General features: G+C 47.9%; 2 long non-coding RNA genes across 3 annotated transcripts in view; one reads left to right on the forward strand and one right to left on the reverse strand.

Annotated features, from left to right (window-relative positions):
* Window positions 1-564: 564 nt before the first annotated feature.
* LOC131278843 (uncharacterized) overlaps window positions 565-23,735 on the reverse strand; it is a 34,863-nt gene continuing 11,692 nt past the window's right edge. The window contains exons 3-5 of one of the 2 annotated variants that reach the window (XR_011649132.1): window positions 17,072-17,227; window positions 8,022-8,060; window positions 565-1,933 (exon numbers count right to left, since the gene is read on the reverse strand). This is a non-coding gene — a long non-coding RNA (uncharacterized lncRNA). Of the gene's footprint in view, window positions 1,934-8,021; window positions 8,061-8,596; window positions 8,726-17,071; window positions 17,228-23,735 lie in introns of those variants that run through there. The other variant, XR_009186293.1, reaches the window with a different exon arrangement.
* Window positions 6,548-7,765, forward strand: LOC131278844 (uncharacterized). Its single transcript, XR_009186294.1, has 2 exons — window positions 6,548-6,882; window positions 7,472-7,765. It is a non-coding gene; the product is annotated as an uncharacterized lncRNA (long non-coding RNA).

The following is a 23,735-nucleotide window of genomic DNA, read 5'->3' on the forward strand; positions in this document are numbered from 1 at the left end:
AGTTTAAAAAGAATAATCATTATCTATGGTTGGTATAGGTTTGGGCAACTATTCCTGGCCATAACCATCTCCAACTTTGGGAGGCTACTGGGTATCAAAATATAAATGGACTTTTAACCTGCCAAGTCTATTTCTAAGATTATATACAAACATAATTGTCCAAAGATCTATAAACATTGTTTCAGTTTATGATTCAGAAAAAAATTTTTAATTAATTTTTAAAAGAGACAGTTTCACTGGATCATGTAGAATATTACACATGAATAATTAAGGCATGCTCCCATTCTTGTGAAAATTACATGCATATTCTAAAGTCTAAAACCAAAATGAAAAAAACAACAACAAAACCCATGTTACAATACACAGCAGCAAAGTACAGAATGTGTAACTGAAGACATGGCAAGAGTCACTCCCTATGTACTTATTAATTTTCCTATTGGGAATAATGTAGAGAGGCTGCACCCTCAAAGAACATAAATCTACAAATGTTGTAAAGAAATTTTGTTTTAATCTGCTTTTTATTTCCCCAGGATTTCCCAGTTGACTATCATTTTAACAGCACCATACACAAAATCAAATTTTATTAAAAATCAAAATCTATTCCAGAGTTATCAATTTTCACATTTTACAAAATCATCATTAACATCACTACTAAATGAATACTTGGGTGAGCTCGGTTTTCAAAAAAAGATTCTGAATTATTTTTTAGTTTTCATAATAAATAAGAATTTTATTAAAGAGAAATATTTTCTTCCAACAAATCATAATAATGGATACCTTTAAAAGATTCTGAATTATAACAACACTGAGTAGTAAAATAGCAACACAAGTCACCAGATCAGTCACAGAATTGTCAAAGCCATACAAAACATTTACAGGATACAGGCAAGCAATGAACTGAAGTTTTGAGTGCTAGTTAAAGGGACCAAATATAGTAACAACATAGCCCCCATTTTACTATTCAAGAGTGTTTTGAAATTCTGATTCCTGACAATTTTTAAAAGATTAAGAGAACTACCTACAACTTTCAAACATTTATTCTTATTATTTTAAATTTGAGTGAATCCTGATTTAAATTCCATAAAATGTGACAGCACTATATTACAGAGGTAATCCTTGCTTTCTCAGGATTTTGGGTTTTTTTTTCAATATTAGGAGAAGTTTATTGAATAAAAACTTGCTTTCTTTATACAAAAAAATACACAGTCTCAAAGCGCTAAGAAATGTAAATATCCAAGTTATAGCTAACAGGTGGCAAGTCAACATCCAGGGTTGACAGAATGCTTGAAGGGGCCTGCTAGAGTGGACTCCCACATCAGAGAAGGCATCAATTAAATATCAGTCTCCCAACAACACAACTGAAATTTCAGTTATGATAGCATAGTAACTGTGAGTAACTGCATAAAGTACAGACTTCTGTAAAAAATAATATTTTGTGTACTCTATGTATCTTTAAAAATACACAAATATTTTTTTAAAAAAATAAAAAATAACCACTTACTGTTCCTTGCATAGACAAAAGAAGGGTTTTCCTAGAAAATAAGCTGTATTAACTTGAACTGTCTTAACTAGTACTAAATGCAGCACTGTACTTCAGCACCCATTTTGGTTCTGTTTAAGACTTGAATATGTCAGTACATCTGTGTCCTCTGGTTTCTCTGTCCTTTTTTCAAGGCCACTTGGTATAATCTTCTGATGTGAGTTCAACAAAAGCCTCACCACTCCATCTGCCTTCCCTGGTGCAGATGAAATGAAAGCCTGACGCTCCATCTTGAATTTAGCAGTTGGAGAGGAAATTCTGCACATCCTCAATAGAGCAAGGCCAGGGCAAGCCACGGAGCTTGACCACGAATCCTTCGCCTCCCTCGGGACCCAGCATCATGGAGACTTGACAGGGCAGGTGTCAACCAGCTCAGTGTGCAGGTTCCTGTGGCTGAAAAGAAAGAGAAAACTACCTTACAAACTTTTCCATTTAATAATGGAAATTTAATAAGAAGAAATAATAAACACTATTTTCCTCATTTACAGGTGGGGAAGGTAAGTTTGAGTGATATTAAACAAAGGCCTTAAAGAAGACATTTTAGGGAAGCAGATGTGGCTCAAGAAGTTGGGCGACCACCAAACACACCAGAGGTCCCGGGTTCTGTTCCCCATACCTCCTAAGAAGACAAGTACACAGTGAATAGACACAGAGAGCAGACAGCGAGCGCAAACAATGCAATGGAGAGAGAAATAAATAAATGAAAATAAATCTTTAAGAAAAAAAAAAGACATTTTAGAGCTGAGATTTAATTCCAGGTCTCCCTGATTCCAAAGCTTGTACAACCATTCTTACCCCACCCCCAAGAACTACCTAACACTTCTCATAGATGTGCACAATTAAACAGAATCAAAGTGACTTTCAGAGCACATACTGCAGTCCCCTCTCTGACAAAAATTCATAGAAATGACAAAAGATATTTTAAAAATATAAATGGGTATCATAGCTGGAAAATGAGAAAGGTCACCCTCAATGTACATAAAATTTTGAAGAATTCAGATAGGATGACCATAGGGTTAGACCCATCACCCAGAACGCTGTAGGAGATGACAGTTGAAAAGCTGCGAGAAGCTCCATGGGCGGTCCGAGCCCTGAGGCTCCCTCCTCCCTGAGCCTGGAGAGGCAGCTGTCTGCTCACTCGCAGGCTGAGGGTGGCCAATGAGGCAGCGGCAGTGGCCCCCTCTCCCCCAGCAGCCAGGCACCTTGGGAGTCCCATGCCATTACACTGCCCCCTGGCACCCCACACCCCACTGAATGTCCCATCCTGCTATTCAACAACCCAGGTAATGACTGCAAACTCATGGAGTTAATAATTAGAATATAGGTCACCAGAAAAGAGAATGAGGTTAGAGAATGAAAGTTGAGGTTTAATCTGCACAGAATTGCTAAAAAGTTTTTGTAAATCTTTGGAAATGTGCAGAAATGGTGAAAGCACATCATAGCATTTGTGTAACTAGCGGTGTTAATATGGGTATGATAGTGGTTGAAAGAGAAAGTCTAAGGTCATATACATTACTAGAAAGAAAGCTAAAAAAAGTAACACAGGACTGTGTTGCGTAGCAAAACCTCATGTGAAATAGGAGTATGGGTTAACATTGCGTATATATCACTATTTTTCTTTGAAACAGAACAAATATATATTAATATTACAAGATGTTAATAGAGGCGGTGGACTTGGCCCAGTGGGTAGGGCATCCATCTACCACATGGGAGGTCCTCGGTTCAAACCCCGGGCCTCCTTGACCCATGTGGAGCTGGCCCACATGCAGTGCTGATGTGCACAAAGAGTGCCCTGCCACGCAGGGGTGTCCCCCATGTAGGGGAGCCCCATGCGCAAGGAGTGCGCCCCAAAGGAGAGCCGCCCAGCATGAAAGAAAGTACAGCCTGCCCAAGAATGGTGCCGCACACACAGAGAGCTGACACAACAGGATGATGCAACAACAAGAAACACAGATTCTCATGCCGCTGACAACAGAAGCAGACAAAGAAGACGACACAGCAAAATAGACACAGAGAACAGACAACCAGGGTGGGGAGGGGGAGGGGAGAGAAATAAATAAAAAAAAATAAATCTTAAAAAAAAAAAAAGATGTTACTAGACAAAAATACAACCAATGCCAACTATGGGCAATAGTGTATACTAATATACTTAAAATTTTCCATTAAGGGTAAAAAAGAAAAAAAAAAAGGATGCAAAATGTTAATAGGGGAAGTGGATGTGGCTCAAGTGATTGGGCTCTCACCTACCACATGGGAAGTCCCAGGTTTGGTTTGCGGTGCCTCCTGAAAAAGGCGAGCTAGTGTGATGGGCAGGCACAGTGAGCTGATGCAACAAGATGATTCAACAATGAGACACAAAGAGGAAAGACAATGAGAGACACCACAAACCAGGGAAGTGAGATGGCTCCAACAACTGAGTGCCTCTGTCCCACGTGGGAGATGCCAAGTTCGGTTCTGGTGCCTCCTAAAGAGAAGAGGAGGAGACAAAGAGCACACAGCAAAGAGACACAGAAGCAGACAGCGAGCGTAAACAATGAGGGGGAATAAAGAAATAAAATAGTGTGTAGTAATCTATTAACAATCTTCTATTAAGGGTAAAAAGAAAAAAGGTACTACAAATTGTTTGACTCCATCTATACAAAATATAAATACAAATAAATTAGAGAGATGGAAACAGAATAGCAGCTATGTACGGCAGGGGATGGAAAGAGAGATTAAGGGGTAGAGTTTTTGGTTTGTCTGTTTTTTATTATTATTATTGGAATAATGAAAACACTCTAATATTGATTGAAGTGATGAATGCACAACTCTGTGATCACAAGAAATACCACTGACTATACATTTTGGATGGATTGTATGCTTTATGAATATGTATCAGTAAAATTGATTAAAAATAATTCGGGGAGCCAACGTGGCTCAGTGGTTGAGTGCTGGCTTCCTACAAATGAGGTCCCAGGTTTAAACCCCAGCCCCAGTACCTCAAAAGTAAATTTGAAAATTAAAAATAAAAATAATTTAGTAGATGAAGGCCATCAGTGCACCAATTTTCTTTCTTTTTTTCTTTTGAGGTAGCAGGGATTGAACCTGAGACTTCATATGTGGGAAGTGGATGCTCAACCACTTGAGCCACATCTGCTCCCCTGGACATGGCCTCTTCTTCCTATTCTATTTTCTTGGTTGTTTTTAACCCCTTGAAAGTAAATTTTTAAATATATTAAAGTAATGAATTAATTCCATAGAAAGATAAAAAAAGAAGAAGAAAACAGGTAAATAGAGGACTTGGAGTCAGTGGCAGGACTTTCCAGTCAAGAAATGCAAGCACAACATCCGAGGAAAACCAGCACCCCAAAGGGCGGCTGCCAATCAGAAGGACAAGAGCTAACACCGAAAACACGTAGCCAGTACAGAAAAATGGGGATTTTGAAAGATGTTTACCTGACATAGCCAAAGAAATGAGAGACAAGACATCTATAAAAGGAGAAATGCCTATTATGAAAAAGAACGAATTAGGGGGAGCGGATGTGGCTCAAGTGCTTGAGCGCCTGCCCAGGTTGGATCCCCAGTACCTCCTAAAACAATAACAAAAAGCAAACAAATGGAGGAGGGAAAAAAAACCTCTGGGGAGCTGGTATAGATTAGTGGTTGAGCACTGGCTTCCCACATATGAGGTTATCAATCCCCAGCCCGGTTAACTCAAAAATAAAAAAATAAAAAAATAGGAGTCTGAGATGTTAAAAAGGTCAAAATACAAAAAAAAAATTTAGATAATATTAACGAAATAGCAAAGAAGAAGAAAATTTGAAGCATAAGACAGTGAGCTGGAAGATCTGGTCAATGTTCCAGAATGCAGTGCCAAAGAAGAGTAAGCATGAGTTATAGTTTTAAGGGACTGAGCTAGGTTTCTAGTGGCCAACTACTAAATGTTTTAGAAGCAGAGAGAAGAGAATGCACTGGGGCAGTACTTTAATAGTAAGATAATTTCTCCAAACTGGAGAAAAAATATGATCCCCTGGATTATATGTACTATTATATTAAAACAGGAGACTATTGAACATAGTAGGAATATACAAGTCAGGTTAAGACAAGGGTGCTTTCTTGTTAGGTTTATATTCATTCCATATATTATCATCAAAAAATTTTTTGATAATTTTATTCTTCTGTGATAGTCTTAATTATAATTGTTAAGTATAATAAAACTTGCAGTTAATAATACTTGCTTCCATATTTTATGTTAGGAGGAATATTTTCACAGAATATAATTGGTGATGGAAGTTGAATTTCACCTTGATCAAACCTTTTCAATTTTTACCTACGGTCTAGGACTTTTTATCATGTCATAATTAACAGAACCAATAAAATAATGTGCCTTGTGGACAGGAGCAACCACCTGCTTTACCCTTTTAAGAAATTTTGGTTAAGGTGAAAATGAATGACGACTACAACAGGACTTTTGGGCAGCTCTAGAAAGGAACCACGATTTCAACCTATTCTCAACTGTAAATGGATATAACTTTCTGATAAAAACATAACAATAAAATAGAAAGGAACCAAAATAAGGCAGCAACAATTTTTCCGGGAATCCAAGAGAGCAATGGCTTCCATCTGCTAAGGGAATGTAATTTGGATCCTAAAATTCTCAATTAGAAAAAAAAAAAATTAAGTATAAGGCCTATAAACGCAGATTTATTTCAACCCATGAGCACTACTTGAAAGAATCATTAGATGATGTAAAGTACCAAAACTGAAAACTGATTCTAAGGGCGCTCAAGGCTGGGGGCGGCGCGGGCTGAGTGGGCGTTGCCAGGCTCCCTGCCGCCCCCGTCAGCCCTGCGCCCCCGCTGCCCCTGCGCCCCCGCCGCCCCGCGCCCCCGCCGCCCCGTGCCCCGCCAGCCCCCGCGCCCCCGCCGCCCCGCCGCCCCGCGCCCCGCCAGCCCACGCGCCCCGCGGCCCCGCGCGCCCCGCCAGCCCCGCGGGAGGCCCGGAGCGTGCGCGGCGGCGGGGCTTCCCGGCGGTGCCGGCCTCGTGGCGCCGCCCGCCCTGCCGCCGCGGTGCTGCGGCCCTAAGATTTACCGAGCCCTGCTCCTAACACTCCCTGTGGAACTGAAACCCTCCCTGGCCGCGGGGCGGGGGCTGGCCTGAGCACTGAGCCTTCGCCGGAGCCGGGTTGGTGCGGCAGCTGGCTCCCTCCCCGGCCGGCCCGGGGCACACTGGCCAGCGCCCGGGGGCGTTCGTGCCCGCGGAGGCCTGGACACTCCCGAGCCTGGACACTCCGGCTGGCGCCCCGCGTGGGCGTTCCGTCTGGAGCACGGCTGGTGGAAGGCCCCTCCGGCCGCGCTGTTAAAGTACGATTCCTTTGGTGATTTTGTTCAGGTGTCGGGCACGCCGGGCAAAAGGGCCCTGGGGGGAGGAGGTGGCGCAAAGGGTGGCGCGCCTGCTTCCCACCTGGAAGGTGCGATTCAGGCCCCGGTGCCTCCAAGAACAAAAGGAGCAAAGCAATGAGGGAAACAACTCAGAAGAGCCCCTGTGGCTGGGGGGTGGGGGGGGTGGGGTGGTTGTTCGAGGTCCGAGGCTCAATCCCCAGCTCCGGGGTCTCAAAAAAGAAAGGGGTGGGGGCACTGGTTTGAGTTTGAATCCCCTGCTACTTGACAACCCTGCAGAATTATATGTGGAGGGCACAGGAGATCTTTACAAATGACCTAGGAAATAAAGAACCCAAGTGTTTGATAGAGACACTGCGGAATGGTTAGGAGCCTGGGCTGTTTCACAGGAAAGGGACCTTCTTGGGTCCCATTCACCGGATGGGAAGTACTGGGTGATGGCACAGCTGGATCTTACTCGTGGCCGTGCCCCAGTGGGACGCACTGGCGTCTGTTCTGTGCGCACCAGCCAGCTTGCGGCTCAAGTTTCACCTCATCTCTTCTTTTTTCCTAGGAGGTCACGCTCAGCACCGAGCTGCACCCTGTCCACTCATCTCATTTCTTAGATGTGGGTAGCAAGACTCGAGCAATCTGCATGGCAGAAACGGAGGCAAAACAAGCACAAAAGGACGTTCCTTTGAGTAGCTATTTTCCTTCATTTGATTCATGAGTTTTTTCTTGGAGGTCTTTCAAGTGGAAGTTTAGTCTCAAATTCATGGTCAGGTTCTTAAAAATGAAATTCAGCTACAAGAATGTTTATTTTTACCTAATCTAATATCATAAAGATTTGTTTTTGTATTATTAAGAAGCACGTTTTGTTGCCTTCGGGGGACTGTTACTTGTAAATACGTGAGGATATTCCACGTCCCTGTCCCCCGTGGCCTCTCATCCGTCTGCTCACTGTTCACGGTAGTTGTCTGCTCCCTTTCTCTCCTTTAGGAGGCACCCGCGGGAAGGCATGTGGGAGCCAGACACGCAACTGCTTCAGCCACATCTGCACCCCAAGGATATTTTAATGAAATAAATGTAATTCTGGAAAAATGAGGTTAGAAAGAGGGACTCACCTAGATAACTGCTAATTCTTCCTGGTCGACTAATTCTTCCTGGGGGAAAATGGGAACAAAAATAGGTTGAGAGGATATTTGATTGGAAGAACTGCAAACTTACTGATGTGGAGAAAGTGGCCACAGTAGTTGCTGAGGGCAGGGAGATGAAAGAAGAGATGTGATGTGGGGGCATTTTCAGGACTTGGAGTTGTCCTGAATGATATGGCAGGGTCAGATGCTAGATTTTATATCCTGCCATAACCCACTGGATGGACTGGGAGAGAGGGTGAACTACAGGGTAAACTATTATCTATGTGGCGCAGCAGTGCCCCAAAATGTGTTGGCGGTGTGCGATGAGTGTGCCACAATGATGAGGGAGGTTGTTGGTGCGGGAGGAGTGGGGTGTGGGGGATACAGAACATTTTTTTCATTCCCCCACCCCCAGCCCGGGAAGCCCGGTGCGCGAAGAACAAGCCCGCAGGGCCCGCGCCCTCCCCGCCCCCCTGCCGCCCACCCCCCAGGGCCCGCGCCCTCCCTGCCCCTCTGCTGCCCACCCTCCAGGACCCGGGCTCCCTTCCCGCCTCCCCACGCACCTCCCACTTCGCGCCTGCCTGTTCCCACTGCCGGACCCCTTCCCCGCGGTCCCGCTGAAAGGCCGCCTCCGCGAACCCGGACCTCCCCCAACCTCGGCCCTCCCCCAACCTCGGTCCTCCCCCAGCCTCGGCCCTCTCCAGCCTGGCTGGGGCGGCCACGCGGCCCGGCGCGCACGCGCACATGGGAGGGCGGGGCCGCGCGCTCGGCGCGCGCCCGCACTAGCCCGCGTGCGCGGGCCCGTGGGCTGGTCCCGCGACGCCACCGTGCCGCCGCGGCCAGCCCCAGGCAGCGCCGCGTGGGCGGCCCCTCCAGGGGGCAAAGCAAGTTTAGCGCCCGGCGCGGTTAGCCACGAACGATCTTGGCCCTTTAACACGCTCCTCGCTCTTATATTTCTCAATGTAACATTTTTTTGTGATGTGTGTATCTTTAAAAAAATACAATTTACAGAAATGATGGGGTGGGGGTGGGGAGTGGGGTATATGGGAACCTCATGGTTTTTGTATGTTTTTTAATGTAACCTTCTTTGTGCTCTATTAACTTTCATTTTAAAAGTGTGAAAGAAAAACTGGAAACGTTTTTTCACCTTAGGTAAAATGAACTGCTGGAGACGAGTCAGACGTGCTGTGTAACCTGCGTTCCCTCTGAGCGCTAGGTCCTTTAGAGTTAAAGAGGAAAGGCAGGCCACCTCGGCCCTGAGTGGCTGTCAGCCACGGGGAGGCCAGCTGCGATCGCGGCCCCAAGGGCGCCGGCCGGCCCTGGGCAGGAGGAGCGCTGCCCCGAGCCAGGCGGGAGGCGGGAACCCCAGCAGGAGCCTGCTAGGCCCTGAGGAGGGAAGCAGGGTCCTTAGGCACCGTGTGTCACAGACCTGCTGAGAACTTCGGTGGGTTTTTGTTTTTTGTTTTTAAATCCAACTTGGCTTTGTTCCTTCGGTTATAAGATACTACTTAATATCAAAACCTGTAAATGTAGGAATAAAATGGCATCTAATTACTTTCCTGAAAGGGATTCCTCCAGATAATGTGAATGTTACGGATAGCATTAAAAATAGGGCTTGTTGTTTCTTTTTTTTTTTTTTTTTAACATAAACTCAGTTCACTTCCAATATTTTTCTACCTCAATAGGAGGATTATTCATATGGAGATGTGTGCCAAACACTTGGGAGATACTGAGATAAATAAGTTCCTATCCTATTTTAACACCTTTCTCTCCCCCTTTGTCTGAATATTGGCTTTCCAGCGTAGGCCACCTTTCTTTCTCCTAGTTTAGGTTATGTTTGGCAGAACTTTGCCATATTATGATCTTTCAAATCATTTTTCCCCTTTCCTAGTGTAGCAGTTTGATATAGTTAAGAATTCCAAAAATAGGTATTGGATTATGTTTGCATTCTGATCTGTACCTGTGCAAAACTGAGTTATGATTAGGGAGTTGAGATAAAAAGCATGGCAAAGAACAGAGTTGGGGGTTTCTTAATGTTGGGATTTTGATGTTGGAGTTTGATGCTGAAGTCTAGTGTAAGAGCCCCATGGAAAGAGACAGAGCCGTTTGCCTGATAGTCCACAGCTGTCCTTGTGGAGGGACGCAAAGCCTAGAGAGCCTTATAATCTACAGCTGTCCTTGTGGAGCAAACAGGAGCTGAGCCAGAGGAACCCAGGAAGCCTGGACCCTTGCAGACGTGGCAGCCATCTTGCTCCAACACGTGACAGTAGACTTTGGTGAGGGAAGTAACTTATGCTTTATGGCCTGGTATCTGTAAGCTCCTACCCCAGATAAATACTTTATAAAACCAATTTCTGGTATTTTGCATCAGCACCCCTTTGGCTGACTAATACACCTAGCATCGACCCCCTCTCCATTCCAGGTTACACTGTGAATTTTCCTCATCATTCTTATAGTTGGGAGTCTGTTTTCCAGACTTCAAGAATTCACATTTGTTTTTTAATGCTTGGATCATATATAAATGCAGTTAAGAAAGTAAATCTGCCAACAGGAATTCCTGTCCTGTATACGAAGAGTGTTTATAAATGTAGTTGTGCCACTGATCAAGTGCTATGATCTTGAGTCTCGTCTGTGCCTTAATTTTCTTTTCAGTAAATGGGAATCTGTCTTTCCACCTTCATAGCATTTGCACACTTTAAACATTATTGGATTTTAAGGCTGGATAGATTGGGTAGCCAACATGAAAACTGTTAACTCTCAGGTTTTTGCACTTAGGATCACCAAAATAAATCATTTAGAATCATTAAAATGTGCTGTAAATTTATAATGACTTTAAATTGTTTTATTCTCTACTATACATTTTTAAACCAATGAAATTTTTTAAAAACCTGATTCTAAAAGGAAGACATGGCATTAAACAACAGTGATGCCATAAATGTAAAAAAAAAGATATTGACAAGTCTAAAATATAGATTTTTAAAAATAAAATTCCAAAACTAAGATTGCAAATAATTTCCACATGGAAGCTATCAAATAGAATGTAGAGCAGGCATGTGTGTAATATGAGACCTAGTAATCCTGCTGCTGTGAATGTGCCCAAGAGGAATTCTCACAAGTGAAAGGCAGGAGGCAGATAAAAGAGCATCAATTAAAAGTGGTAGACAGAGAAAGAATCAATTAGAAGCAGTCTGAATGGAATGAATACACATAGAGCAACATAAGTGACAAAAGAACAAAAAACCACCAGTAGAATCTTGGTTATGTTCATTACAAATAAGTGGTCATAAAAAATTATAACTAGATGGGAAGCAGTTGTGGCTCAACTGATAGAGCATCTGCCTACCATATAGAGGGTCCAGGGTTCGATACCCAGGGCCTCCTGACTCATGTGGTGAGCTGGCCCATGTGCAGTGCTGTCACACGCAAGGAGTGCCATGCCAAGCAGGGGTGTCTGCCACGTAGGGGTGCCCCATGCGCAAGGACTGCATCCCTCCAGGAGAGCCACTCCACGTAAAAAAAGCATAGCCCACTCAGGAGTGGCACCACACACACGGAGAATTGACGCAGCAAGATGATACAACAAAAAAAGTGACAGTTTCCCAGTGCCACATGACAAGATGCAAGTGGACACAGAAGAACACACAGCAAATGGACACAGAGAGCAGACAACGGAGGGGAAGGGGAGAGAAATAAAATAAATCTTAAAAAAAAATTATAACTAGAGATCAAGCTTACAATGTAGTTTGTAGAACCGATGGGCTTATTACTAAGTAGCATAGCCAGTATTCACAGCTCACGAATAACCTAACATGGCTGAAGTAAAACTAAAAGTATGTTTTAAAAAAATTATACATTTTACAAGTTCACATATAAATAAAAGGATATCCACAATACACATTAGAATTGCTGCCTATATGAGTTCAGGGAATGGAAGTAAGATACGGGAATTAATGGAACTAAGAACATAAATACAACAAAATGACCATAAGTATTTTTAAATTAAGGAAAAAAATTTCCTCACTGTCTATACAACTGAGGCTCAAATAAAAAAAAATACATGTAATAGCTAAATAAAGAACGTATTTATTTATATTAAAACAAATATGGAAGTCTTCCACTTCTGGGCAAGATGGAGTTTCAGGGCCCAGGTTAACCTACCCACCTGAAATAGTCGCAAAATTGACAAAACACGAAACAACAGTTTTCAGGCAATGAAGGATAGTAATATCACTGATAAATGGGAAACAAATAAGATGAGCCCTACAACTGGCCCAGCATACTTCCTGGAGAGAGATTTTAGCCTGTGGTACCAGGGTAGACAGTTAAGATGGAGCCTGGAGGACTCCCTGGGTTAAGGAGATGGAATTGAGAGTGTGGGGAGATCAATACAGCTACCCAGTGTTCATAGGATAAAGTATCAAAGGGGAGAGTGTTGCACAGAGAGGAGCCCCCAGAGATCTGCAGAGGGTCCCCTTGAATATTCATTTAGCACGGTACTGATCAGGAAATTACTCAGGCTCAGGCAAAGACCCATCCAAAAGGATTGGAGGAAACAATACCCAGGACTCTTGGAGGACCTGGAACAGTGCCTGCAGTGGGAGAACTTCATAATTCATAGGCCACTGGGTAGAGTTTGCAGGGAGAGCTTGCCTCAGAGGTGGGGGAAAATAACTTTCACCTGAGCAATGCACTGGACTTCCCTAAGAAATCATACAAAGACTAGGAAGACCGAAGAGGACAAAACCGTTTTTAGGTAACTTAACTATGTCCCAAAATAAAGCTCAAGAAGATTTTTTGTAATACAAAAATATCCAGCATCTAACAAAGTAAAATTCACAATGTCTAGCATCCAACAAAGGATTATGAAGCATGCAAACTGACAAGAAAACATAACCTTTAGTGAGGGGAATAATGAATGAATCAAAACAGATCCAGACAGATGCAGGTGCTAGAATTAGCAGAAAAAGACTTATAAAGACAGTTATTACAACTATATTCTATATACTCAAAAAGTTAAGTACAGGCTTGGAAAATACAAAAAGACCCAAGTCAAATGTTTAGAAAAGAAAACTAGAAAGTTGAGATGAAAATCACTCATCATACCAAGAAGAAGGAAAACTTAAATGAGAAAAGAAAATCAACAGTCATCAACACCAAGATATTAGAATACCTGAGGATTCTAAAAGCAGCCATAATAAAAATGCTTTAATGAGCAATGCAATTATAAACATGCTTGAAACAAATGAAAAAAAATTGATCACCGCAGCAAAGATACAAGATTTTAGGAAGCATTGAACAGAAATTCTAGGACTGAAAATTTTCCTGAAATAAAAAAAGTCTCTGGATGAGCTTAAAAACAGGATGGAGGCTGGAGGAAAAAAAAAAAATCAGTGAAAAATAGAAAAATAAAATTACCCAATCTGAACAGCAAAAATAGAAAGGAAAAATGAACAGAGCCTTAAAGAATTGTATGACTACAACAAAACATCTAACATTCATGTCATCAGAGTCCCAGAAGGGAAGGAGGAAGAACATGGGGCTAGAAAATTATTCAAAGAAATAATAGCAGAAAATTTTCCAATTTTGGAAAAAGACTTCAAGGGGTAATATGGGAAAACTATGACAATTTCTACATAATTAGACAATTCTGGTGAAATTTACCAACACTTCAAAAGCTACTATATGGGAAGCGGACTTGGCCCAGTGGATAGGGCGTCCATCTACCACATGGGAGGATGGCGGTTCAAACCCTAGGACTCCTTGACCCGTGTGGAGCTGGCCCATGCGCAGTGCTGATGCGCGCAAGGAGTGCCCTGCTATGCAGGGGTGTCCCCCGCATAGGGGAGCCCCACGCACAAGGAGTACGCCCTGTAAGGAGAGCTGCCCAGCGACAAAGTGCAGCCTGCCCAGGAATGGTGCCACACACACAGAGAGCTGACACAACAAGATGACGCAACAAAAAGAAACACAGATTCCCGTTCCGCTGACAACAACAGAAGCAGATACAGAAGAACATACAGCAAATAGACACAGAGAACAGACAACCAGGGCGGGGGCGGAGGGGGGGAGGGGAGAGAAATAAATAAATAAATCTTAAAAAAAAAGCTACTATAACCAACATGTGATAGATCATTTAAATAGCCCTCAAGTTACTAACAAATTTACTTGTAATTTTAAAAACTCCCCCAAAAATCTCCAGACCCAGATGGTTTCACTAGAGAATTACACCAAATATTTAAAAAACAATTAAACCAATTTTATGCAATCTACTCCAGAAAATGGAAAAAAGGGGGCAAAAATTCCCAATAGAGGGAAGCAGATGTAGCTCAACTGATAGAGCGTCGGTCTACCATATGGAGGGTCCAGGGTTCAATCCTCAGGGCTTCCTGACCTGTATGGAGCTGGCCCATGCGCAGTGCTGCTGTGTGCAAGGAATGCCGTGCCACACAGGGGCACCCCCACATAGGGGTGCCCCACATGCAAGGAGTGCACCCTGTAAGGAGAGTCACCAAGCGTGAAAAAAGTGCAGCCTGCCCAGGAATGGTGCTGCACATACGGAGAGCTGAAACAACAAGATGACACAACAAAAACAAGACACTGATTCTGGGTGCCGCTGACACAGGCAGATACAGAAGAACACAGAGCAAATGGACACAGAGAGCAGACAACTAGGGGGGAGCGGGGAAGGGGAGAAAAATAAATAAAAAATAAACCTTAAAAAAAAATCAATGCAGGGAAGCAGATGTGGCTCAAGTGATTGAGCTCCTGCCTACCACATAGGAGGTCCTGGGTTAGGTTCCCAGTGCCTCCTGGAGAAGACCAGCAAGACAGTGAGCTGGAGCAATGGGCAGATGTGGCGAGCTGACTCAACAAGATGACGCAACGCAGGAGACACAAAGAGGAAAGATATAAGAAAAGCAGAGAGCTGAGGTGGCTCAAGTGTTTGAGCACCTCCCTCCCACATCAGAGGTCACAGAACCAGTTCCCAATGCATCTTCTAAAGAAGATGAGCAGACACAGAGCACACAGCAAATGGATATAGAGAGCGGACAGCAGCAGACAGTGAGTGCAAACAACAGGGGGGGGGAACAGGGAATGAATAAACTAAAAATTTTTTAAAAATAATCAATGTAATCTAGAGGATCAACAGGCTAAAAAGGAGAAATCATATAATCATATCAGTTGACACTGAAAATACATCTGACAAAATCCAACAAGCTTTCATGATAACCCCAAACGAGTTAGGATTAGAGGGACCACCTCGACTTGATAGCTTGATAAAGAGCATCTAACATAGTTAATGGTGAAAAACTGCATGCTTCCCCCCAGGTTGGGAATAAGGGAAGGCTGTCCACTTCACCACTCTTATTCAACATTGTACTGGAAGTCCCTGTCAGCCAAATTAGGCAAGTAAAGGAATGAAAAGGCAGATTGGAACAGAAGACATTAGAGAGCCCCTTGTGCTACATAGAAAATCCCAAAGAAACTACAAAAACCCCCTGGAACAAATAAGTTAAGCAAGGTCACTGGATACAAGATCAACTGTTACAGATTGAGTTGTGTCCTCCAAAAGGACATATTCATATCCCAACCCCCAGTCTCATGAACGTGACCCTATTTGGATACAGGATTTTGAAGATATGATTTCTTAAGATGAGACCAATCTGGATCAGGCTCTGACAGAGAGAAGAGAGCCATGTGACGGAGGCAGGGATGGAGTTATGCCACCAGCCGGGCAGAACCCTACCGACTTCAGGGGAGCCTGGCTCTGCCAGCAGCACCTGGGTTTGGACTTCAAGCCTCCAGACTGTGGGACCAGAAATTCCTGTTGTTTTAAGCCGCCTATTTTGGTGCTCACTTCAGCAGCACCACCCATTTTGTGATACTTAAGTTAGGCAGCCCTAGGGAACTAAGGTGTCAACATCAATGTACAAAAATCAATTGTATTTCTATTAGCAATAAAGTATGTGTAAATCTAAACTAAAAATACAAAACCATTTTCAATTGCTCAAAAAAACTAAAAACTTAGATATAAATCTAATAAAATATAGATGGGACTTGCATGCTGGAAGCTACAAAAAGCTTATGAAAGATATCCAAGAAGATCTCAGTAAATGAAGAGACATGCTGTGTTCGTAGATGGGAATTTCTCCCCAAAATGATTTATTGGTTTACAACTTTTCCTATCAAAATCCCAGCAAGGGAAATCAAGGGAATCCAGAAGAGAAAGGAGAGTCTATCACCATGTGACAGTTAAAACAAGGCCCAACGATAGCTAGGAGTGAGCCCGGAATGCCACAGCCTTAAGGGAGAAAGCATCTCCTTGTTGACACCGTGGTTTTGGACTTCTCCTAGCCTCGAAATCACAGTTAACCTGATGAGGCTGACTGCTAACAAGTTCTGTCCCACCTTATGCCCTGTTCTTTTGGTGATGATTTCACTTCTGTCAGAAGCTGTCCCCTCCAAAGCAAACATGCAATAGAAGAAACAGATCTCAGCAATGGCACAAGACCCACTCAAGCATACTCAGCTATTGCCTTGTTATACACACAGAACCAGCAGAGCTGAGATTTTACTTGGTACATGTGGCTTGGTGGGTCCACACTAGAAAAGGTTGTTTCATGGTTTGAGGATGCTGTTAATATCTAGCTATGCTCAGAGATGTAGCCACCAAGTGCAATTAATGTCCCATGATGATGGAGGAGCTTGTTGTTATGGGAGGAGTGGGGCGAGGGGGGTGGGGGGTATAGGTGACCTCAAATTTTTTAAAATGTAACAACAACAAAAAAAAGACAAAGAAAAAAATACATATATAGCTATGCAGCTGAAGTGAAGATACTTCAGTCTCCTTTCCAAGAATGGCTTCCAACAAGACATCATGGATTAAAATGGACTGTTCCTAAAAGCAGGCTATCACAATTTTTCAATGGAAGGCTCAGCTTAATCACAGCCACAGGAGCCCAAGTTCAGGAGGCCCAAATCCCCGGCTCTGCCCACTTTATATTTTGAATCCCAGACAGAAGAGATGCTGGCCCTACCTGCAGGCCCCATTCTGGCATCCGGGCTGCTGAGCATCTCTTCTTGTAGGTCGGCCTGGGAGGGCCTCCTTGGGAACTCCCAGGCCAGGCCCTGCACCTTGTGAGACTGATCAATGCTCTTTCATTCTGACGGCCCTTGGGATTTCTCTTCTGACCCTGTGAGAGATGTGAAACAAGATGTTTTTAAGCAGCAGGTGGGTATTCTGTATAAAAATAAGGTCAGGGTGCCAGGAAACAAGGGCTCTGGTCTCCTTCACCTTGGGAATGCTCCTGGGAACGTTTCTTCTTCTTTGTGGCCAGCACTCATGCCATTCAGTGGAGACATCACCTAGCTGGATGTGAACTGTCAGGGCCTCTTAGAAGAGAGGATGAAGATTATACCAAGGGTTGTTTAAGTCCAGTTTTCTGGGTTTGAAACCATCCCAACACTTATAATTTGTCTACAAGGCTTTATTTTCTGACTTTTTGTGTCTATTCCAGAAGCCTTGGCGCTTTGCATTCACATATAACCAAGAGCCATGACCCTCAGTCCTTCTCCAGGCTCCAGCTTGAACCCCAAGAGCTAGGGGCTTCTGTACATTCTCCAGAAAGTAATGAGGGAAGCAGATCTGGCTCAACTGCTGGAGCATCTGCCTACCACATGGGAGGTCCAAGGTTCAAACCCAGGGCCTCCTGACCTATGTGGTGAGCTGGCCCACATGCAGTGCTGATGCATGCAAGGAGTGCCGTGCCACACAGGGGTGTCCCCCACACGCAAGGAATGCACCCTGTAAGGAGAACTGCCCAGCACAAAAAAAAATGCAGCCTGCCCAGGAGTGGTGCCACACACATGAAGAGCTGAGGCAGCAAGATGACACAACAAAAAAGAGATGCAATTTCCCACTGCCGCCAGATAATGCAAGCGGACACAGAAGAACACACAGCAAATGGACAGAGAGCAGACACCTGGGGGGGGAGCAGGAAGGGGAGAGAAATAAAATAAAAAAATAAATCTTAAAAAAAAAAAGTAATGGGAAGGTCCTAAGAGACAAATGATTCCCAGTCTCTAGAACTAGAGTAAATAATGTCTCACTTATCTGTCACTCATAATGAATTTTTCAGAGTACTTTAAGTATCTGAACTTTTAGAAAAATACTTTGGAGGGAAAATTTCCCCAAATGGATCTCTTGTTTTGTTATCTTTTTAAATATCAATACATCTAAAAATTTAAATATTTTTAAACAACTTTGATAATTAATCAATCAACACTAGAGCTTCTAAGATGCTTTGGCCTGGTGCTACAAAGGCACTCAACAGCTCTGGGTTTTTTTTCCAATCACTTTCTAGTGAATTGACTATAACATTTCCAAAGTTCTGAAATGGCTAACAGACCACAGAAAGACTTTTCTTTAGGAACCTGCTTGGCCTGGCCCAGGGCCGACTGCCGTCTCCCAGCCGAGGTGGGCCGGTCCTGGCAGGTCGGCTGAGCGCACTGTCATGGTCCACACCGCGGATGGGGCAGCCGCGTGCGGGAAGGGGGACAGCCGCACACAGCAAGGGGCGCCTGTGAGGCTGGAGGGCAGGAGGGCTGATCCCTGGGGCGAGGGACTAGGCGGGTGGGGGCTCGCGGGGACTGGGGCACCCAGCAGGGGCTGGTTTCTGGAGCCCAGGCTGCTTGCACAGATGCTTTCCCCGCCTGGTACATCACCAAGGACTCATGCATCTTACACTTCAAACCCACGTGCAACAATCAAGGTGTCAGGGAGAAAAAGCAAGGCTGGGGCAGGGCAGGGGCAGCGCGCATGCCCCAGGGCCCTTCCAGGCCTGCTACTGGCTGCACCCTAGACAAGACAGCTGGCGCAGGGGGAGGAGCGTTTGGGGGATATCGGGGGCCTCGGCCTCTCTCTCAGCCCCCCAGGGAAAAGGCAGGCTGTGGGTAAACATGGCCTCACGGCTCTGCTCCCCCAGAAGCAGGGTCAAAGGCTGCCGGTGGGGGGGGCAGTAAGGGGTGAGAGGTGTCCCAGCGGTTCTGGAAGATGCAGGTGACCTAAGGACGGGGGATAGGCTCACGGACCTCGCAGAGCAGAGGAAGCCAGTCCCCAGGGTCCCCAAGGGCTGCCAAGGGCTGCCAAGGTCCCCAAGGACCCCCACGGCAGCACAGGCAAGGAGGCAGCCAGGGCTCGGCAGGACCCTGCAGAGGCAGGAGGCCGGTTCCCTCGGGTGCAGGCTCAAGGATGGGGCCAGGCCGTGGGACCACCGGTCAGCCAGCGTCCACCACCCCCAGGCAGGAGCAGGTGGTGCAGCCCCTGGAGAAACCGAGTCGAAGAGGAGTCAGCTCCCTGAGGACAGAGGGACAGGAGCTCTCTGAGGGCCGCATGCCATCGTGCACGCCGTGGTCCAGCTCCCCATTCCTGCAGGGACACCCCCTCCCCATCCCGCCGAGCTGCGCTCCTCCGATCACCCCACAGCCCACAGCGGGCAGGGCGGGGCGCTCTGAGCCGTCCACTCCTGCCCGACACAGGGACGGTGCCCAGCTCTTGGGGCACTGGCACAGCAGGAACAAAACGAATGAAACACTTAGTGAGTCCCAGAAACCGCCCCGGTGCCCCCCTCACTCCGCCAAGCCCTTCCGGGCCCCACTGTGCCCAGGGGCTCCGTGCACCCCGCTGCTGTGGGGTCCCTGCCTCTCCGTGTGAGCCCCAACCTCAGGCCACAGCTTCTCCCTATGGTGAAGAGGGAGGAAGACGCTGCCTGCAGGGCCTCGGGCGCTGGGCCTTTCCCCAGGGCCCAGCCCCCTGGGTGGGTGGCTGTGGGTGGGAAGGTGTGCCCCACAGGTGGGGGTGGGACCCAGGGGCCACCAGCCAATCTCAGGGGCTGCACGGAGCACCCTCGCCCCGGAGCGCCCCAAGATGGGGCAGCGCGGGCTCGGCACCCACTGCGGCTTCAGGCAGCTGCCGCCTTCCAGAGACATGGCCCCTTTGGACACCTGCCCCCAGGGGACACCCAGGCACCCTCCTTCCACCTGCTGACTGCCAAGAGACCTTGTCCAGTGTCCTGCACTGCCCAGCGGGCGCTGTGGGTCCCCAGGACCACCTGGAAGGCCCTTGTTCGCCACAGCAACTGTGCAATGCCGCAGGAGGGGAGGGTGCCCCCCGGAGCTGGGACTGCAGGGTGGGATGGACATTCACGGGGCGCCCACAGGAGCTTCCTGGGTCCGTGATGAGGGCCCGCCTGCTGTCCACGGAGCACACCCCTCCACGGGACCTGTCTGGGCCGGAGGGCTCCACTGGGGAAGTCTGACACAGGACCCGGCCCCCAAGCTCTGAGGCTGGGGTTCCACGGGCTGCAGCAGTCCTGGCACGTGGGGGCAGGAGTGCCAGGGCATGGCCCTGAGGCTGGGCCTTCTGGAAGCCACGGGACTTGGGCTGGGCAGCCTCCACCTTGGGGGCCCATGGAGGCCGCTCTGTGCCCAAGGGTGATTTTGTCTCTGGGCCAGAGGGTGCCATTAAAAGGACATGAGACTTACGGTCAGCCACCCCTGGCTGAGTCTGAGCTCTTGATTTGGGAGGCAGACACCCGCTGTGGCTGGCCTCTGGGAGCCTCGGTCTCCCCATCATAAAATGGGACTCAATGTTCTGTTATGGGTTGAACGGCGGCTCCCAATAGCACTTGCTTGAGTCCAAACCCCTGAACCTCTGACGGCCCTTGGGATGGGCCCTAATCCAGTACAACCAGTGTCCTTACAAGGAGAGAGGACTGGATGTGGCTCGGTGGTTGAGCACCTGCTTCCCATGTATGAGGTTCTGGGTTCGATCCCCGATACCTCAAAAAAAAGGAGGAGGAGACACACAGAGAGACAGAGGGGAGAAGGCTACAGGGCAGCCAAGGTGGGATGCCCTGGCTTGGCAGCCTGCCCCTGCCAGAAGCCGGCAGAGGGGTGTGGGAAGTCTCCCCTGCAGGCCCCAGAGGGAGCCTGGCCAGGTCTGGATTCTGGACTCGGGGCCTGCGGGAATCCTCTTCTGTCGTTTAAGCCCCAGCCTGTGGTGCTTGGTCGTGGCAGCACCAGGAGTTGAAGATGCTTTCTTCCCCACAAGGTGGATTTGGGGGCGCGGTTCTCCTGCCACTGTGACAGGGATGGGTAGAGGGTGCCCCCTCCCCAGGGGGAGGCGAGGGCTGAGGACAGTGCCTTGGCCATGGAGAGGGCTTGCAGCAATGGCTCGGGCCGGAGGTGGGCAGGAGGGAGCGACGGGCCATGGAGTCTGACATGTCCCCTTCTCCATGTTACAGGGAGGGAAACCGAGGCACAGGAGTGTGCAGAGCCCCAGCTGATGTCCCAAATCCTCCTAGGAGCTGGGGTCAGGCTGAGGACGTGCACCCAGCAGGACGGCCAGTCCACTGTCCTTCCGCCATCTTCGAGCGTGTGGGGGGCTCCTGCTCCGCCCGGCCCCAGGCCTGGCCCCATGCCCACCCTCTGCACCTGCCCCCTGGGTTCTTCTAGACCTCCAGGAGGGGCTCTGAGCACCACCCTAAGGTGGGGTCACACCCAATACCCACAGCCCCATGCACTCTGGGCACAGCCTCTGCCCACCCCACAGAGCAAGGCTTAGAAGCAGCACGGACCTGCTCGAGGTGGCCAGCAAAACAGCAGGGGCCCTGCGGTTCAGTGGTGTGACTCAGGGTGCCCTGACACCCCTGAGCTTCCGGGACGGAGCAAGGCTGGTGCCGCTGGGGGCTCTGGTTCCCCGCCATGGGACTTCCCTCGCAAGGCAGTGTGCCCAGGGGCCCAGCAGCGCTCCAGTGCTGTGAGAACTAAGGGAAGCAAGCCCGCCCGCAGCCACACGCCTGGCACCCTGGAGTGGCAGCCCTGTCCAGAGGAGCCTTCCCAAAGTGCTTGCCCGCAGAGCCGGTTCTTCCTGCCCGTCCACGGGGCAAGGGTTCCCGGAGGAGCGCTGCAGCAGCAGGAGGCTCTGCCGTGCCCCTGCCCACCGGGCCCGGCCTGGGACCCACCTCCCTGCCCACATAAACACCAGAGGAGGGCCGTAATCCCGCTTTGCCTCCAGGAGCCAGGCACCACCCCAGGGCAGGCCCAGGGGTGGCCTGGCTGAGGGACAGCAGCGGTAACTGAAAATGCAGTGTCCTCGGCCATCAGCTGCGAGTCACGGCTGCACCTGCACCAGAGGGGCCGCACAGGTGAGTTGCCTCTTCACTCAGGTGCTCAGGAGCTCAGCCATCAGGCATCTGCCTCCTGCAGGCCGAGGGGATGCCGGTCGCCCCGAACCCCTCCTGAGCCGCCCTCCATGATCAGCGTCCCAAGGCAGGCAGCAGTAGTGTGAGAAGAGACTGGGGTGCAGGGCTGGGCTGAGCAGGGGGCAGCCACGCCCCAGGGGTGTCGGGCAGGCAGGGCCCACCAAAGGCTCCTGCCAGACCTGTGAACAAGGCCAAGCTCAGATCCTCTGCCTGCGTGGGTGTGCAGGGACTCAGAAACAGGCACTGCTGTAGGCTGGCCCAGAGACTGCAGGAAGCGATGCTGAGGAGGCACAGCACAGCGCAGGCTGGAGGGAGCCAGGGCGTGGAGGAGGGCGAGGTGGCAAACACGCAGGGCTGGGCAGATGAGGGCTGCACTGAAGGTGGGGGTGACGCAGGGTGACGCATGAGAGGTGCAGGGAGCTGGGGAGGGGGAAGGCACACATGGTGAGAGATGGGAGATTGGGGGACAGGCACTCAGGGCGCGAAGAGAAGGGGTGTGGGGGGGCAGAGCTGGCATCCCAAGGGCCACGGGAGCTGGGGAGGCCCAGGACGCCTGGGCGGGCTGAGCGTGGTGGGTGGGCTGAGGCCAGCGAGGAGGTGGGAGGGGGGAGGGGGGAGGGTGAGCAGGGGCCCTGGGGGAGGAGCAGGGGTGAAGTGGATGGAAACCATGGAAGAGCCCAAGGAAAGCACAGGCGGGTCTCAGCAAGCTCCATGGCCCGGGACAAACGCCCAACACCCACCCCCAACAGCACTCCAAAGATGGCCAGGAACAGGGCAGGCCCACAGAGAGACAGCGTCCTGCACTCCCCCCACAGGCCGCCCTGCTGCAGGAAGAGCTCAGAGAGCGTTAAAGCTCGGAGCCATCCATCTTCACCGGTGAAAGCTGCAAAGTAACTTTTCTTTTTAATTTTTTACATTTAATTTTTAATTATTTTTAATAAAGGTACTTAAAACAAATACATAGTTTTCAGAATCAAAGAACTGTAAAAGCCTTCTAAAGAAAAAGAAATGATATTCCTGTTTTTCCTTAGCGTATCACTTATTTTTTGAGTGGATGTTGAGAGAAGAGCTGCCATAACCCACTGGGTGGACTGGGGGAGAGGGTAAACTACAGCATAAACTATTATCCATGCGGAGCAGCAGTGCTCCAAAATGTAGTCACCAAACACAAAGTAACTTTTAAGGTAACACAGAGCTCAAGGCAGGGTAAAGGCCAAGGTCACGGGAGGAAAAGGAGAAAATGGGTGACAGAGAGGTTTCCATGGACGTCATGTGGGAGGAATGCCGGCCCTGGGCCACAGACAGCGATTAAAACACAGCCCATCTGAGTGTGTGTGTGCACACGTGTGTGATGTGTCTGTGTGTGCATGTAGCCCTGTGTACGTGTGTTTCTGTCTGCATATGCGTGTTTGTGTGCCTCTGCATGTATGCACATGTT

The sequence above is a fragment of the Dasypus novemcinctus genome, chromosome 6 (assembly GCF_030445035.2).
Source record: "Dasypus novemcinctus isolate mDasNov1 chromosome 6, mDasNov1.1.hap2, whole genome shotgun sequence".
NCBI lineage: Eukaryota > Metazoa > Chordata > Mammalia > Cingulata > Dasypodidae > Dasypus > Dasypus novemcinctus.